The following is a 17,214-nucleotide window of genomic DNA, read 5'->3' as shown; positions in this document are numbered from 1 at the left end:
CTGCTGTTGATTTGGGAGGATGCTATTTCAGAAGGACAAGTGTAATGGGCATATGTCTATGGGGCTGTCCCTAATGCTCACTTGTCAAACACATTTAGGAGGACATACCCTCTTTGCCCCAAGTGGGGAGAGTCCAAGACTGAAGGTCTGAAGGGAGGGGCGAGCAACGCACTTCCTTTTTGTTTTCCATGGTTGAACCATTTCTGGTGAAGTTTGGACTGGTAGCAACAATTCCCCACTGTAAGGTTGGTGGGCCCCTCCTCAGAGACTGATGGAATATGATGTACTCCTGAGCGCTCTGGAGGATTTTATAGTGAGAAAACCGATTATCCGTCCAAAGCTCTCGTCATACTATGCATTTTCTGTGGTAACCAATGAATGTGGCACAAAGAAAAACATGTAACATCCTGATGTCAGCCATATTGTGAAATGCTATGGGGGTGGAGAATGACATGTATGTGTGCCATTTATTTATTTATTTATTTATTTGCACTAGCTGTGAATTTCTGGCGTTGTCTTCTCTTTAAAAGGAATGCCTTCAAATGTAGCTGGTAGAGTTTGTAGGAATTTGGAAGCATTCCCAGGCACTAATATTAGTGATGCTGTCAAAGTTTGATGATCCTGATTTGCATCCTGACTTTGCTAAACCCACAATATTCTTAATGCATTTTGAGGCAGTCTCCCAACATTCCTGGAAATTATATTTTTTTTTCTGCATGCAAATGAAATGGAGAATATTGCAATTGTTTTGTAGTAGGCACACTACTGTGTTGAGCACAGGTTGGCAACATGGTCATTCACTGCTGAAACTTAACCGACTCTAAAATGTACATATATTTAATGGCTGAGCCATAGGCAGCTATCATTAGTCCCCAGCTACATCAATACCCTTGTGAGAAAGGGAGAGCAGCGTGCCCCCCCCCCAGGTTTATCCTCCTGTCCCATGAACCTTTCACTGTCAGCTGGCGAAAGCATTTTTTCTCCCAGACTACCTCTGCCAAACACCCTGAAACTCTATTAGGTATTCAGTAATATATCTGGGTAATGTGCAGTTTGACTTTTAGACATGGGGTGAGTGAAGTAATAGGTCTGATGAACCAAAGTCAAAAGCTTGCTAAAAGTATAAGAAATTGTTCTTAGGACAAAAAATGTTTTCAGATAGAACTAGTTGCATGCAAACAAACCCACAGAATCAATAGAGTAGAGAAAATAAAACACATCACTGAACTGTTTCTTAGCAGCTACAATTCTACTTAAGCAAAGGTCTTACAGTTAGAATTCTTGAAATATTACTGTAGGTTGCAGCTCCCTCCAGCTAGCAATATTCCAGTGTCAACATGTTCTTTTGTGTTTTTTTACTCTGAGATCCACACCATCTAAAAGTCATCCCAAGTAATAGGCTAATTATACCCTCTAGCTACCTTTGATCATAACAAGTTCTCACTCCTGTCACCAACCATGTTGCAGCATTCTGCACTGGTCTTTCTCTGGCTTGATTCAGAGCCCTAAACTGCCCAGAATACCAAGCAGCCACTCTGGCTCCACTATGCCAGGAATGATGCTTGGGAGCAATCCTGTCAACTGCTCATTTCACCTCGCCATTCTATAGCCGGACCAGAGCAATGGGTGTGTGTATGTGTGTCATTGTCAGCAGCAGTACATCAAGGCAACTGTCTTATTTGGCTCTCAGTTCTGAATTTCTGAAGAAGGCACAGAAAAGGCAATATTTGGATTGGCCATGGTGATTTCAAAAGGCATGGATGTGAAGAAATCACAGTATAAATGAGCACAGATACTGAGACTCCCTGCTTTTGCAACCTAAATGTGCATATTCTGAACGGTGAGCTCTGCAAGCCTTGAATGAAATGAGAGGAAAAAGTGGGAAGCAGAAATAAAGATCATAGAGTTCATACCTAAATAATGATCTGATTCATGGTCACATTTACGTGTTCCAGAAGAAGCTGAAAATATACATCCCCTCTATATGTTGGTGCTTGGTTTCATGAATTCAAAACAAAGATCCCTGTGTTGATGACAAACCTGCTTGATTTTGCTTTCTTTCTGACTTAAATGTAGGCAAAATGTAAAATATTTTGTACTAAGTCTGACTACACTTTAAAGAGCTGATTCTACTAGTACTAGTTGAACTAATACTATATATATATATATATATATATATATATATATATATATATATATATATATATATGGTGCTGACTAGATTGACTTGACTGATCATAGCAAACTGAATTGTATTTTTGTAAGGCTCTTCAAGAGGCAGCCAAATAAATAGCTTTTTCCCTGCTGCATGGTTTGCTGTTTGCTTAAGCAAAAATCCAATTTCTAGAGAAGACTCCACGAGGGCTAAATTCCCTGCCATTTACAAGTGTCCCATTAGAGTAGCTTTCTATATGGAAATAACATTCCAAGACAAGGAGAGAAACACTAGGTCTGGGGTCCACTGTTCCTGATGTATTTTATTATTTCTTTTCCATTTGAAGAGTAGAGCTGTGTTCCCATGAGAAAGACACAAAAAAGGGGAGGGAGTAATGTTTGAATACAAATGTCTCAAGGAACTCAAGCATCTTTAAAAGTAAAATCTCTTTCTTGGTATGCATCAAGGACAAGGAGAAAACTGACAGCTTCAGACTCAAGCTGCCTCCTGCTAAAAGCTTTTTAAATTAGGGATTCAATGTAAAACTCCTGCTGGAAAAGCATACATGAGAGGTGCCGAGATCTGGACTTGATTACTGGGGCTTTCGTAGATGTAGTGCAATCATTTATTTGAAAACAAGTCCTTTAAAAATAAAATGTTGTGATGGTATGGCAGCTAGATGTTCATGGTTTAGCAGCAAAAAAGACACATACGTATGAGTTACCAATGTTATCGTGTGCCAAAAGCAAGTTAAATAACAACAGCTTCCCTTGAAAAAAGCATGGATGTGCATTTAATTTAGAGCTAAGACAAGATGTATGTAACATCCAGTGTCTTCCATCATGGCATAATTAATACTGAAGAAACATGTTTTCACAAGTCTGTTGTGACTTTTTTTTAACAATGCTGTCTGCTTAACACCGCAAGTCGCACTTAATTGGATGTGCTTTTTTAAAAACATGTAATTCTTTTTTCTATCTTTTCTTTTCTGGTGAAGGAGTAACTCTACAGGCTTATGGGAGCAATTAAAAGAAGGAGGAGGGGAAAAAAAGTTCACAGCCCAAAGGCATCCCCTAGCCTAGAATTCTTAAATGGCATGTCCTTGCCAAACAGCCACCTGTGACAGAGGAAGTGGGCAAATGGGTCCTGTTACTTAAACGTGCAGCAGCATTCCCCCAGCTTCATTTTTCTTACAATGGATTTCTGGGCTAAGGATATTCATTCATTCAAAAAACAAAAAGATCAGCATCAAAACCATTGCACCATCAAGTGCATGAAGCCAAATTCATGGGCAGAGAAATCCAAAATGCTGAAGGGAGAAGGGTTCCCATATTTCAAGAGATAAAATCTGGACAGAAAAAGTTGCTGAGTTTTTTTAGGGCAACCATACAATAATTTCTCCGCTGCCGCCAAGGCAGAACCACCCACACCAGAGCCAGAACATCCGCGCACGGACACACACACACACAAACCCAACAACCCCAAATCCAGGACATTTGCTTTAAAATGTAAAATTTCAACCCCCCCCCAGATGGGTATGTAGGACCCCCCAAAGAGGACACACACACACACCCAACAACCCCAAATCCAGGACATTTGCTTTAAAATGTAAAATTTCACACACACCCCAGATGGGTATGTAGGACCCCCCAAAGAGGACATGTTCAGGAATTCCCAGATGTATGGCAACGCTAATACCCAAGGCAGATGAACTACCTTTTCCCTCTTTTATTTTCAGTTCCACATACAAGTATTCTCTCTCTCTTAAACCCCTTTCCCCTCCCATAGACACCGGGGGTAGGGGACTAATTAAGCCAATTCCAGGACTGGCAATGTTTCTTCCTCATTCAGGAGAAATATTAGGATAATGGATGGGATGTAGATCCTTCCTCTCTCCACCTGTCCCCACAGTCTCACTGGGAAGGCATCCAATGACACATCTCCTTCTCTGAGGGCAGATCTCTTTCACAACTCTCTGAGAGGGAGATCTAACAGATCCTATAGTCCATCAAATGCCAGCCTCAGATGCTGAGTGATTTCTAGGAAGTACTAAGGATGACCTAGCTGAAACTTAACATTGTGTTTAAGACTGCTTTGAATGCCTTCACCTACATTTTGGCATTGCAAAATACTGGAACATGGCATCTCTCTTGATGCTCCCCATTATGTGCCAGATCCAAGCAGCCTCTCCAGAATTCAGTGGTGCATCTCAAATGTTGCAAAGTGGCCTCCTTTATTCTCTTATTCACCACCCATTCTCACAACCATGTCAGCCAATTACACCCTGAGATGATCCTTACTTGATGTGTATCCATAAATGGTAGGTTCCTGAGTTTAGATTTATTTCATTAAAATAATTATATCCTACCCTTTGTCCCAAAGCTGCCCAAGGTGGCAGACATCAGAAAGATAAAACAATGCAAATTAAAATAATATAAAACCTTTCAAAACAATTTATAAAGATGTAGAACACAAGGAAGCATTTAAACATGTCCTCACAGTTGCTAATTTCAAAGTTGCTGTGACCAGTATCTTTCAGCCATCAAAAGTGTAGGAATACAGAAATGTTCTTAAATTTCTTCGGAAAATCAACAATGACAAAGACAGGCACATCCCACCAGGGGGCGGGGGGCGGGGCTGGTTCCACAAATGTGCAATACCACTGAAAAGGCCCAGTCATGAGTCAACACTACCTGGGTAGCAGCCACCTCCAACAGGGCAACAGGGACTATGGTGTCTTTAGGATATATTGTTTCGTTTACATATATTTACACCCTGAGAACAGAATGGAAGGACTCATAATATTAACACTTCAGGATATTGCTTTCTTATTAGGTTTTGTTTTGTTTTGTTTTGTTTTGTTTTGTTTTGTTTTGTTTTGTTTTGTAAGCCCACAAAAGCTAAAGCTTTGGATCCAGCACACCAAGAAGGCAAGCCCCTCTCTCCACAGGTTCCAGTTTACCCAAAAACCACACACTCAAAAAAACTCAGCCTATTGTTCTCTTTCCTAGGGTGACAAGGCCAGTTCAGCAGGTTCTTCTTTGAGATTCTAATACATTCTAATACTGGAAGGGATTCCTATCCAGACCAGCTCACCAATCCCGTAGCTATATGGTATGATGAAAGCAGGCATGGAGTGTAAGGGCAAACCACACCAGCCCTCCTAATGTTTAAAGGAAGAGTTCCAATAGATGATTTAGTTTGTTGTTGTTTAGTCGTTTAGTCATGTCCAACTCTTTGTGACCCCATGGACCAGAGCACGCCAGGCAGTTCTGTCTTCCACTGCCTCCTGTAGTTTGGTCAAACTCATGCTGGTAGCTTCGAGAACACTATCCAACCATCTCGTCCTCTGTCGTCCCCTTCTCCTTGTGCCCTCCATCTTTAGCTATCTCCAATAACCAGTGGTCTTTTTCTAGAAAAAGAGGTGCTGGAATTCACCTCCTTTGTTCTCTTATACAGTGGTACCTCGGGTTACATACGCTAACCCAGAAATAGTACTTCGGGTTAAGAACTTTGCTTCAGGATGAGAACATAAATTGTGCTCTGGCGGCATGGCGGAAGCAGGAGGCCCCATTAGCTAAAGTGGTGCTTCAGGTTAAGAACGGACCTCCAGAATGAATTAAGTTCTTAACTCGAGGTACCACTGTAATGGCAATGGCGCCCACCTGAGGGGCACCGGAACTGATTTCCGGTGAGTTCCGGCTGAAAACAAGCCCTGCCAATAACCCACAAGCTTAGGCAAACTAAAGTTTTTCAAAACTTGGAATTCTTGAAGCAGATTATTTTAAAATAGCATTTGGATATGTCATATGCCACTTACTGGCATATCCTGAAACTTATGCTTAAGGCAGTAATAATAAATAAAGCAGTGTGTTCACCTCATTCCAAATACTTCATTTTTTCAGAATTTTATAGTCAAAAGTTTAAACCTATTTTAAGAACCCCTTGCAAATAGCCCTTTTCATGATGACTTTTTGGAAAGGATTAACAACGTTTTAAATATAGCTCAAATATGCACAATGTTTCAAGAACTGTCATTAAGACACAAGCGAGTGTTATCCAAACGATATCAAATCAACCACCATGCCCTTATTACTGAACTTTCTTGGCAAGTATTATGAATTGGCTTCAGGTTGCTGCATACATACCCCATCTGTACTGCTTCTGCTCAATAACGCATTCAAACTGCCTGTGAGTATTATGAGATTTAATATCAGCTTGCTGCGGTTAAAGCAATAAGTAAGCTAACTTTTTTACAGTTAAATCTGGGCAGCAGTGACTTCCTAGTTATTAACCACCCAGTGCTATAAATTCAGCCTGAGCTATATATTAACTCACAGCTCCAGAAACAAGGAAGGAGTTCTTAGCACGCTTGTTTCTGTCAAGTCCAATGCTAGTGATTTTCTCAGGAGCAAAATGGATAGACTACAACAATGTAGTGTGTAGCGTTCTTAGCTTACACAATGGTATGAAACTGAAACAAACAGAATCATGTAGTTGCCAAAATGCTCTTTAAAATACAAAGATATATAAAGTAATTGTGTGTGTGTGTGTCCATTACTATTGCTTAGCTGACACCAAGACTTCTGTTAGCAGATCAACGAGGGAAGAGCAATTTCCAACCTTCCCCTCTGCAGTCTTCCATTCCCCATAGCTAACAACTTTCAGATTTGAAAATAAGGGATCAGCAGCCTCACTTGTCCCAGGGTCAGTCTACGGGATATCTAACAATCCGGGATAGCAGCGGGAAGCAGCTGGAAATGGCGCTGGAATAAGGGAAATTTCCCGCAAAAAAAGGGACTTAGGATTTTTATGTGATTTTTATGTACCTGCCTCCTCCATCTTCTCAGAAGTGTTCCCCAACCCTCTGAAGCAGATTTGGAGAGGGTGTGAGGAGCTGTAAGGAGAAAAGGTACAGGTGGAAATTACTTCCCTCTTTATTCCACTGATGTTACACCCCTGGATACAACCATTTTTCATCGGAATTAGAAAGAAAAGAAAAGAAAAGAAAAGAAAAGAAAAGAAAAGAGCCATTCATGAAAGCAATCAAGACTAAGGGCTCATCCAGACTTCTGCTTGCCCCATATCTAGAAAGCAAAGTTTTCCACTTCTCCCCCCCTCCCCCCCGGAAAACTTGCTATGTAGTGCTGAAGCAGAGCAAACGTCAATCCACGGAAAATCCAATTGACATTTGCTCAGTGGAGGCTCATGGGAGCAAATGAGTCCCATGAATGCAGCAGAACTCAGATTCCCATAAGCAGTCTCTAGAGCAGAGCACAGATATAAGTGAGGGTGTGCCCAAGAGGAAATAAATGGTTTTGGGTTACAAAATAATAATATTGTGATACAATAATATCTACATACTGATTCACGTATACTGGCCATGCTTTAGCATCACTTCTACGTGACACTGCCAGATGCTTCCCCCTCCCCTCAAAATTAGAGGTAATTCCAAAGGCAGGTTGCAATGCGACTCCCCACTGAGTGTGTCTGTCTTCTCTGAATAGGGACCATAATCTGTGCATACAAAGGCATCTAAGCACACTGTGATATTGTAGTAGATAAACTGCACAGCAGGTTGCTATACACCACATAAAAATCCTAAGTCCTCATTTCTGCAGTATGGGTGATACGGCAAGTTCTGTATTTGACCACAAATCTCCTTCATTTTTGCCAGTATATGTGGAATTGGAGAGGATCAATAAAGGGAAAATCTCTCCACCCAGTTTTTTGACACCTGCCCTCAAGGTTACCGTTGACAAAATCCCACTGAGTGTAGGCAAAGCCTTGAGACCAACAATTGGTAAATGCTTTGGGATGCATAGCATGCTGCCAGTGCATCTATCCAACCGTGTAGAAAATCCACAGGATATAAAAGAAAGCCAGCTAGGTGCACGCTGGCCTGCTATTTTAAAACAGGTCCGCAGTACTTTTCTCACACAATGCAGTTTGTCATTGAACTATAAATTGCCTTTTCCTCAGTCACTCTCCAATATATTATATATATTGTAAGAAGGCGTAATAATTTATACAGGAGAAGCAAGGAACCAGGTGGTAATGTCGAGCTTGTTTCACTTTAACCAAAATGTGAGTATATAATATTTTCAAAGGCCCCAACCACTAATTTTTAATCTGTCCCCACCCCCTCCAGCTGTTGACTGGAAGATTTCCACAACTGTGGATTGACAGAATTGCTTCAGACATCACGTTTTTATAAGGCTGATGCTCAAAAGCATTTAACAAAGTGTAAGGTGTGCAAGAACACACATAAATATATGTCAACATTCAGTTTCCGCATTTGTGTGAAACCCAAAGAAATGAAAAGATCTATATGTTTCCGAATTCTTTACTTGCTTAATAAAGTAAAAAAAAGGGTGGGGCAAGAGATGTCAATGCACATCATATTTTAAATAAGATTCCAATTTCTTGCTATGATTAATGTGGAGCCGATGGAACTTTTTTTAAAACAGCTTTACCAAGCTGTTTATGGTCTGGCATGCTGCCACAGAGTGATCTATAACCCCACACCTCACTATTATGCAAATATCCATTTGGCAAGGAGACCTGAGACTTCAGAATTTCTCTAAGGACAATCATATCTTTCAAACTCCTTAAACCAAATTATATTTGACATTTAATTTTAACCCACTTATCCTGAAAAATAACTTTTAAAACCCCTCCTGTGTAAAGCTGTTAATGCAGCAAGTACATTTTATTTTAATTCTCTCTCCCCCACCACACCGCCATTTTGCTTTCTGCAGTTGCTGTCAGTGAAGTTAATTCAGTGGTGAAAAGTATATCTTTTTATTGTACTATTGAGAACATTTAAGTTAAATGTTAATTCTATATAAAGTAAGTCAAAATGTAAAAACACAGGAAAATTCAAGTTCAGGTTTATTTTAAAATCAAAATATGCCTGAAAAGAGTGTATCATATGCCTTCAAATATGTTGTATGGAAAAGTAGTGCCTCCAAAAAGGTTGATTTTAAAACCTCGAGTATAGATGCTGGTCATTGAAAGCAGGAAAGGTCAATTTATAAAGTATTATTTTATTAAAGGAACATAGGGTGCTGTAACAATTCTAGAGAACATAGGATGTGACCAGCTCCAGTTTCTCTCATTTCACCATAAGGTCACCCAAATTCTCTCTTCTACACTGTGGTTAAATTATAGGACCTCCATCTTCCTTTGTTGGTGCTTAACCTACTTGGTTCACGCTTGTTTACAAGAATCCCTGAAGCACTTTTAAGATACAGGGTAGACCTACTTGGTCAATTCTATCCCTCAGAGAAGTACAATCATCTGATGGGAAGAGATGATGTTGCCCAGGCTTGCCATCTTCCATGACCTGGGTGGGGTAGATCTCAAGTGGGGAACCCACTCTACGCATTAATGCTCCCCATGTGATTGAGATCCCGGCACAATCAGTATTCTAAATAAGGGGTGGGGAACCTCTTTTAGCCCAGACACCTTCTGGGGGTGCTGGAGGGTCCTGGCAAGCAAGAAGCATTATCAGAGGTCCAGGATTCCAGCCAGGCAAAAACACGTGAGGTGTGAAGCAGGGGCCACTGACTTCGGTTGGTCGCCGTCAAGGGGCCTGGTAGGATTTTTTTTCCACCTGGCAAATTGGCACCAGCCATTTGGTTTTTCGCCTACCTCGTAGCAAATCATCACAACTTCCTCGGCATTGGCGGTTAGGCATTGGTAAGGGTATTGTTATGCAGATGAGTGGGGGGGAGGAAGCGCCATCACCTCCCCCCATATCGAAGGGTAGTCCGGCAAAGGATTCCGGGGGGCGTTGCCCTGTCCGAAGCCTATGGAGGTGTGGGCCTAAGGCACGCCCCCCCCGAGCAGTGACCCCGGGGGATCTCCTAGTTGACGTGCCTCAGCAGGAGTCCCCCTACTGGTGGTTAACCCTTGCCGGTCTTCTAGCAATCAGGCTGAAACCAAAATAAAAAAATTCCTTCCAGTAGCACCTTAAAGACCAACTAAGTTAGTTCTTGGTATGAGCTTTCGTGTGCATGCACACTTCTTCAGATACACAGTATCTGTGTATCTGAAGAAGTGTGTGTGCACACGAAAGCTCATACCAAGAACTAACTTAGTTGGTCTTTAAGGTGCTACTGGAAGGAATTTTTTTATTTTGACTATGGCAGACCAACACGGCTACCTATTTGTAGGCTGAAACCAGTTAGTCAATAGGACCAGTGCCTAAGCCAATACCGCTCAATTCCTGTAATCAATAAAGTTGTGGCCTAATTTTGCCCATTAACCTAAAATACTGGTGTCCTGTGTCTTTATTTCCGTGAGGGAGGCAGGAACTTGCCACGCAAAGAGTTCCAAGGGGCAGATAAAGAAGCATTTTGGCTCTGGGCCTGATGCTCCCCATCCCTGTTGTAAATCATATGGGGAGTCTACATGCACAGAACAGGCCCCACAATTTAGGCCTTCTCCATTTGATGCATGGAAGGCAGCAGGGCTGGGCAATGGGGTTGCAAGAAAAGGGGGCACAGCCAGTGAATGTGGCCCTACTTGCCCTCCTCATAAGATGAAGGTGAGCACCTATACAAGGCTGCAGCTTAATGTCCTTGACACCAAAGAAAAGCAATGTGGTATTTTGCTTGATGTGGACCAAACTGTATTAGACTAAAACCCCTTTCCGCCTGTCTGCAGTGCCATGTCTGTGGGGGTGACAAGAAGGCACCCCGTGGGGGCTCACGGTGGCACAAGCAGCCATCGTGCCGCTGCAGCTGCATGTGGAGGATCCTCCGTTCGTGAGCAGAGGATCCCGGCACCGTCCGTACAGCAATGGTGTGGCAGCGCCCACAAACTGCTATGTACAGTGCATGTGCGGCACTGCTATGTACGGTGCATGCGTTGTATGCAGCGACACCACACATGCGCCCTACATAGTGATGCCCAGGGTGTCACGACGCTTTTGTTCGCCCCTGAGAACAAGGCTGGATTTATCTCTCTTTCCTCATGGGCTCCTGTTTACGTAATGAACAACTTTCCCTACCCTTGCTTTATCAATGAGTAGAGCAGGACTGTGCTTCTGATTGCCCCATGTATCTAGTTTGGCCTGAGTCATTATTCTTAAGAACAATTAAAAGGCCCCATGTTTATGCCTAAGCAAGAAATCCTTTTGCTTCAAATGTGAAAAACCCAAAGTGTGTGTGGGGGGGGACGGGACAGCACATACCATCATGCCACTTTGATATACATTGGTGCTAGTTATTATAAGGGTAAGAAATAAAACAAGCACAATGATTTACTTTTAAATGCATGGATTTAATAATCTTTGAATATATCAAGAGCATGCTTGTGAACCTTCATAAACACTGCCAACCTGCTGTTGAAACACTGCATATGCCTGCACACTTGCATTTAATATGCTGCTTATGCAGGTATAAATGTGTTCAGGAAACAGAGACCTCTCCAGGCCCTGTAGGGAATAGCAGTGTTTGGTGTTATGTTTGCATCAGCTCTTATCGATCACATATATAAAACAGTCCTTCACCAGGTTCCCGGCAACAGCCCTGAGTACCTTGCACCTTATATAAACTTAAGATGGCAGGGCCAAGCCTAGTTTTGCAAAAACCTTTTGCAGCTGGAAGTGGATATGAAGCTTGCATCCAAGGGAAATGTCAAGATTTCAAATTAGCCTTCTTTTCAAGTCAGAAAAGAAAGCCAGAAAGAAAATAATTCATGTATTCATGATAACCTTTTCAGTAACCTATCATATCCACTTTAGCTCTTTATCTGAGTTGTTCCCTTTTTTGATAGATGCTTGTGACCCAGAATCAATCCACCCACCCACCCACCCACCCACCCAACACTGAGTGATGTTGTGTCATGAACCTCAAATAGTGTAGGATATTTTGTAAGGATCACAGTGCCTTACAGGTATCAGCAAAGGCTTGGAAACAGTAGTCGAAAACCCTTAAGCAATCAAAGACTGTGGAGGGAAACGTTTGGTTTTCTACATTGATGTTTTTGCTGCTCTGCTTAAACCGAGGCAACGTGCTCACTTTGTAACTGCAATATTTTTGGTTAATTCTACTGCTGTCCTTGAGACACCTCGCAAACATACACTTCTAGTTATATTGTTATATACGCATTGCTTACAATGAGCATCTTCACAAGGATGCGTCATTTTAAATAATATAATACTTTTGTTCAATCCACGTTAGACAATGCTATTGTAAGCTTCAGCTGGTAGAAGATGTTGCAGCCCAGCTTCTGTTAAATGTTAGTTATTGAGTAATCCGTTTGCCACTGCTTTCGATCCATGGGTAACACTGGGGAGGGGGGAAGAGCACTAAGAAGACAGAATGCATTTTGAGGGGGCAATATTTGTCCTGAGATGATTTCTAAAAAATAATTGTGTTTCTCACATTGATGTCTGCTCTTCTAAACATGCTGGGATGTGTCCAAAAATGTCCCTAGAAACTGAGATCCACTAAGCCATGGTTCTTAATATGGGTCACACACCCCACAGGGGGGCAATTTGATTTTTAAGGGGGGCAATTCGAGAATGGGTTTATTAACAGTTAATGGCATTTAGCCTTCCTCCACGTGAATAGGAGTTCACTTTTTGAATAATTATTATTATATGTCACCGGGGGGGGGGGGGGCGTGTCAGGATTTTAGAGATGCTTAGGTGGACATGGCCAAAAAAAGATTGGGAACCACTGCTGGAAGAAAAAGGGAGGGCAGGCAATTCTTGCCAATTGCCCCTGCAAAATCATCATACCAACTCCCACACTGTTCTAGTTAGTTACCAAACTTTCTGGAACTATCCTCCTGGAATTTTTTGGAAAGAAGATTTTTGTGTGTGGTAATAGTTCCACCTTGGATGCGTGGAACTATTTCCATAGCTGTTTGGATTAAATGTGTGTGTCCCCCCCACCCCATTTCACACTAATTTGATGACTGAAAAATGCTGCTAGCAGAAGCAATTGCAAACCAATTCCTAGTTCAAATATCTCTGCCCTGAACTTGCAGTAGATGGCTTTCATTAACTCAGTATTCACACTGTCTCACTGTGCACAACTCATCCACCCTTGAGCTAAATTGCCAGGGCTGGTTGTTGTTAAGTATTATGAAATACAGAGGCTCTTTGGGTAGGTGGTTCCCATATACGTTCAGGAGATAGGCAAGTTACCCTTTATAGCTAAGGTCACACTCACTCTGAAGGAGCAGTTACGGAGACTGGGGTTACTCCTGAATACATCTCTGTCATGAGAGGCTCAAGTGTCCTAAAAATGCATTTTACTACCTCTGTCTGATTCGCCAGCTAGGGCCATTCCTGGACAGGGAGAGCCAGACCACTGTAGTCAATGTGCTGGTAACCTTGAGGCTGGATTCCTGTAATGTTCTCAGTGAGAGGCTGTCCTTGGGCTTGGATTGGAAGCTCTGTTGGCCAGACTGCTGATGAGGGCACATGGCTGAGAACATCCTCACTGGCAGTCCATCCACTGTTGAGCCAGGTTCAGGTCCTTGTATTAATTTACAAAGACCTGAACAACTTAGGTCCCAGGTATCACCTGAATCCTTATATCCCAACTTGATCATCAAGATCTTCTACCAAAAACTTTAATGCTACCAAGCTTATGCAGGCACTTAAGATCTTTCTGCAATAGATAGCTGATGATCTCCAATGTTAATCCCCGCCCCCAAGGTTTTTGTTCTGTAAATGTATGGTTGTAAACTGCTTTGCTTTTTTATGAAACGGTGATACCCAAACATTTTTATTAATAAAAGAAATATAAATGGCTATGATGAATGGGAAATACTTTGGAACTCTAATAATGTGGTACCTCAGGTTACAGACAGCAGGTTACAGATGCTTCAGGTTACAGACTCCGCTAACCCAGAAATAGTACCTCGGGTTAAGAACTTTGCTTCAGGATGAGAACAGAAATCGTGCAGCGGTGGCATGACAGCAGCAGGAGGCCCCATTAGCTAAAGTGGTACCTCAGGTTAAGAACAGTTTCAGGTTAAGAACGGCCCTCTGGAACAAATTAAGTTCTTAACCCGAGGTACCACTGTATAGGAACATCACCTCTTCATCTCAAAAGCTTTATTGGTTTTGTTATCACTCCTTATGAATGCTTGCAAAATCCAGATGGCATAGGCTCCCATTCTGAAGCAAACAAATATTTAGTGTGTGTGTGTGTGTGTGTGAGAGAGAGAGAGAGAGAGAGAGAGAGAGAGAGAGATGAATGGCAGGTGGGAGCCTTTGTTCCCAGACAGACATGCAGAATGGGAGAGTATCCTAGCTCACAGGCAGGGAGGCAGGCTGGCTGCAGAAGTTAAAATCACACTTCTGAGTATGCTCAGAACTGTTGCGAACAATTTTGCATATGGATTGACCCACTGGATAGCATATAAAAACAAAAAAGGAGTCAATGAATTAAAAAATACACAGGTGAAAGAAGAAGTGATGTGACTGGAATATGCTGTCCTGATGCTAATTCCAAATATTAAACTGCATGATAAGCCCATCATTAGAGCTAAGCAAATAATTCACAGTGAATAATTTATTCAACAAACTCTGCTTCTTTTTTTCCTGTATACACAATGTCCGTGAGTAGATTGCAATTTCCCTGAATTTATTCATGATTCACTTTTACGCAAATGCTTGTGAATCTGTTTTTTTAAACTCAAGGGCTGTCCATGAGCAAGTCTGAGTATTATGAATTGGAGTGTTGCTGGTTATGAAGAGAGATACTAACTGGACTTATTTCTTCTGGTTTTCAATTAAAGTAATTTGCATTTAAAAATACAAACTAAACTTAGAAGCAACTAATTAGACTGGGAATCCTACTTAACTCAGGTGCTTCATTTAGGTTGTAGTACTTAATATTAGGCAACCAAAATATAAGGATTATTATTGTTTTATTTTTGTTTCGCTAATTCACCATCTCATAGAACCTCCTAGTGGTGCACCAATAAAACTGCTAGCACATTTACAAAGCTAAGCAGCATCTGGTAGAGTTTCAAATTAGATGGGAGACTACATGTAGAGATTCCTGGATTGCTGGGGTTTGGATTAGATGACACTTGGGGTGCCTTTCAACTCTATGATTCTGTAAGTCTTACCAGCGTTTGAGCCTAAATTCTTACTTGTTTGGGAAGGCATGGGTAATTGTAACCTATGTAGAAAAATTGTTTTCTGGAACATTTACTACCTTCTGTCAGTTTCTAGAGAGGAATGAATCCTAGAATCCTAGAACTGTAGAGTGTGAAGGAACCCCCAAGTCCAACCTCTGGCAATTGGAATTGTCACACAAAAGCAATTACCAAGTCTGTTTCCTTATTCAGATCCACCTGAAGTCAAAGAACCTGGTAGAGATAGATAGCTCAGATGGTTAGAGTGTGGTGCTGATGACACCAAGGTTGCAGGTTCAATCCCTGTATGGAACAGCTGCATATTCCTGCACTGTAGAGGGTTGGATTAGATCAGCCTTTCTCAACCTGTGGGTCTCCAGATGTTGTTGAACTACAACTCCCATCACCCCTACCTTTAAAGGCCAGAGCTCAGGGATGATGGGAGTTGTAGTCCAACAACATCTGGGGACCCACAGGTTGAGAACTGCTGGACTAGATGATCCTAGAAGTCCCTTCTAATTCAGTTCTCTGATTCTATGACTCAAATATTCATCTAGCAAACCCAAGTTATATTAAGCAATAAGACAGCAATATGTCCTCCAACATTACTACTGTGTACATCTGGAATGATCCTTCTATTGGTTCTTTATATCTAAAGCTGGCAAACGGTGAGATGCGTAGGGATTCAATGGAGATCTCTCTTTCTCTCTCTGTTGTAGGTCATGTACTTTACATGCCAAAGGCAAGTTTTAAGAGGAGGAGGTAGCAGGTACACCATCTGCCTGAGATCCTGGAGAGCAGATGGTAGAGTAGGTGGCACTGAATTAGATGGACCAAAGATACAGGGCAGCTTCCTATATTAGTCTAAATGTCCTTGACGGTGAATTGTGTACTTTTTTTAAAAAAAAGGTCTGTCTTTTACATTTCTGATTTAAATGATTTTTATTCTTCTCATTGAGTTGTGCCTACTGATGTCCAATGATTGAATACTTTTGTTTTTTTCCAGCAGACTTTCATCAACAGAATGAGGAAGAAAGGCATTCTTCATATAGTCAGCCTCAACCCTGAATCCCCATCACCCTATCCTCTACAGACTGTTGTAGGAACCTTCATAACACAGCAAGGGGGGTGGTTCAAGGAGGGTGGGCAAATTGGTGAAAATAGCCTTGCTCCCTCTGTTGGATCAAGAAGCCTTTTATAGTGGACAAACAATATATCAGATATAATCCATTAAGCTCATCGAGGCTTTCTTTCTTTCTTTCTTTCTTTCTTTCTTTCTTTCTTTCTTTCTTTCTTTCTTCTGGTTTAAGAAATTACTTTCACAACTATTTTTAAAGTACCAAAAATTATAATGAAAATTGCTTCAAATGTTACAAATGTGGAATTACATTTTAGTCCCTAATGTGTGAAAAGATTCCAATTCTCTTCTTTAATTGATTTCTTCAAATATTTATTACTGCAAATTTGGCACAACTATGCTGATTAACTTTCTCCAACTCAAATTGGATCATATAGATTCTATCAGAGATTATTCAAATTTCAACTCATGTCAAGCCCACATTACCTAGTTTCACAGTACTTGTTGCATCTTTTAAACTAATCTAACATTTATATATTTTCATATATATTCCTAACCTTATTTTTCAGAAGCCAGAAGAAGAAAACCTTTTCAACACTCTGCAGCATCACATCTATGAATGATGCATAAATCATTTAACACTTATTTTCAGGGTATATTATCTCCTGCCAACTCATTTATTCTCATGCTGATAATCTTGCCTTAAAAGTCTAGTGTTCTGAGGTACTAAAGCATTTCTGGAAGCAATCACATTTGTGGTAATTAGTCAGCTGAATAGTCATGAGGAATGGGATACACTTCTTCATCCTGTCAATTCAGAGCTCCAAATTGTTACCACAAACAGATACCTTATCTCACTCTTGTT

The 17,214-nt window shown here is 41.3% G+C and overlaps 1 long non-coding RNA gene across 1 annotated transcript in view; it reads left to right on the top strand.

The window, feature by feature from the left end:
- Positions 1-16,368, top strand: part of LOC310697073 — a 146,052-nt gene extending 129,684 nt beyond the window's left edge. Inside the window, exon 3 of the long non-coding RNA XR_014520918.1 lies at positions 16,278-16,368. This is a non-coding gene — a long non-coding RNA (uncharacterized lncRNA). The remainder of the gene's footprint in view (positions 1-16,277) is intronic.
- Positions 16,369-17,214: the final 846 nt, after the last annotated feature.

This window comes from Podarcis liolepis (assembly GCF_965112155.1).
Source record: "Podarcis liolepis genome assembly, chromosome: 2".
NCBI classification, from domain to species: Eukaryota; Metazoa; Chordata; class Lepidosauria; order Squamata; family Lacertidae; genus Podarcis; species Podarcis liolepis.
Note: the sequence above shows the minus strand (reverse complement) of the source record. Positions and strands in the feature narration are given on the sequence as shown.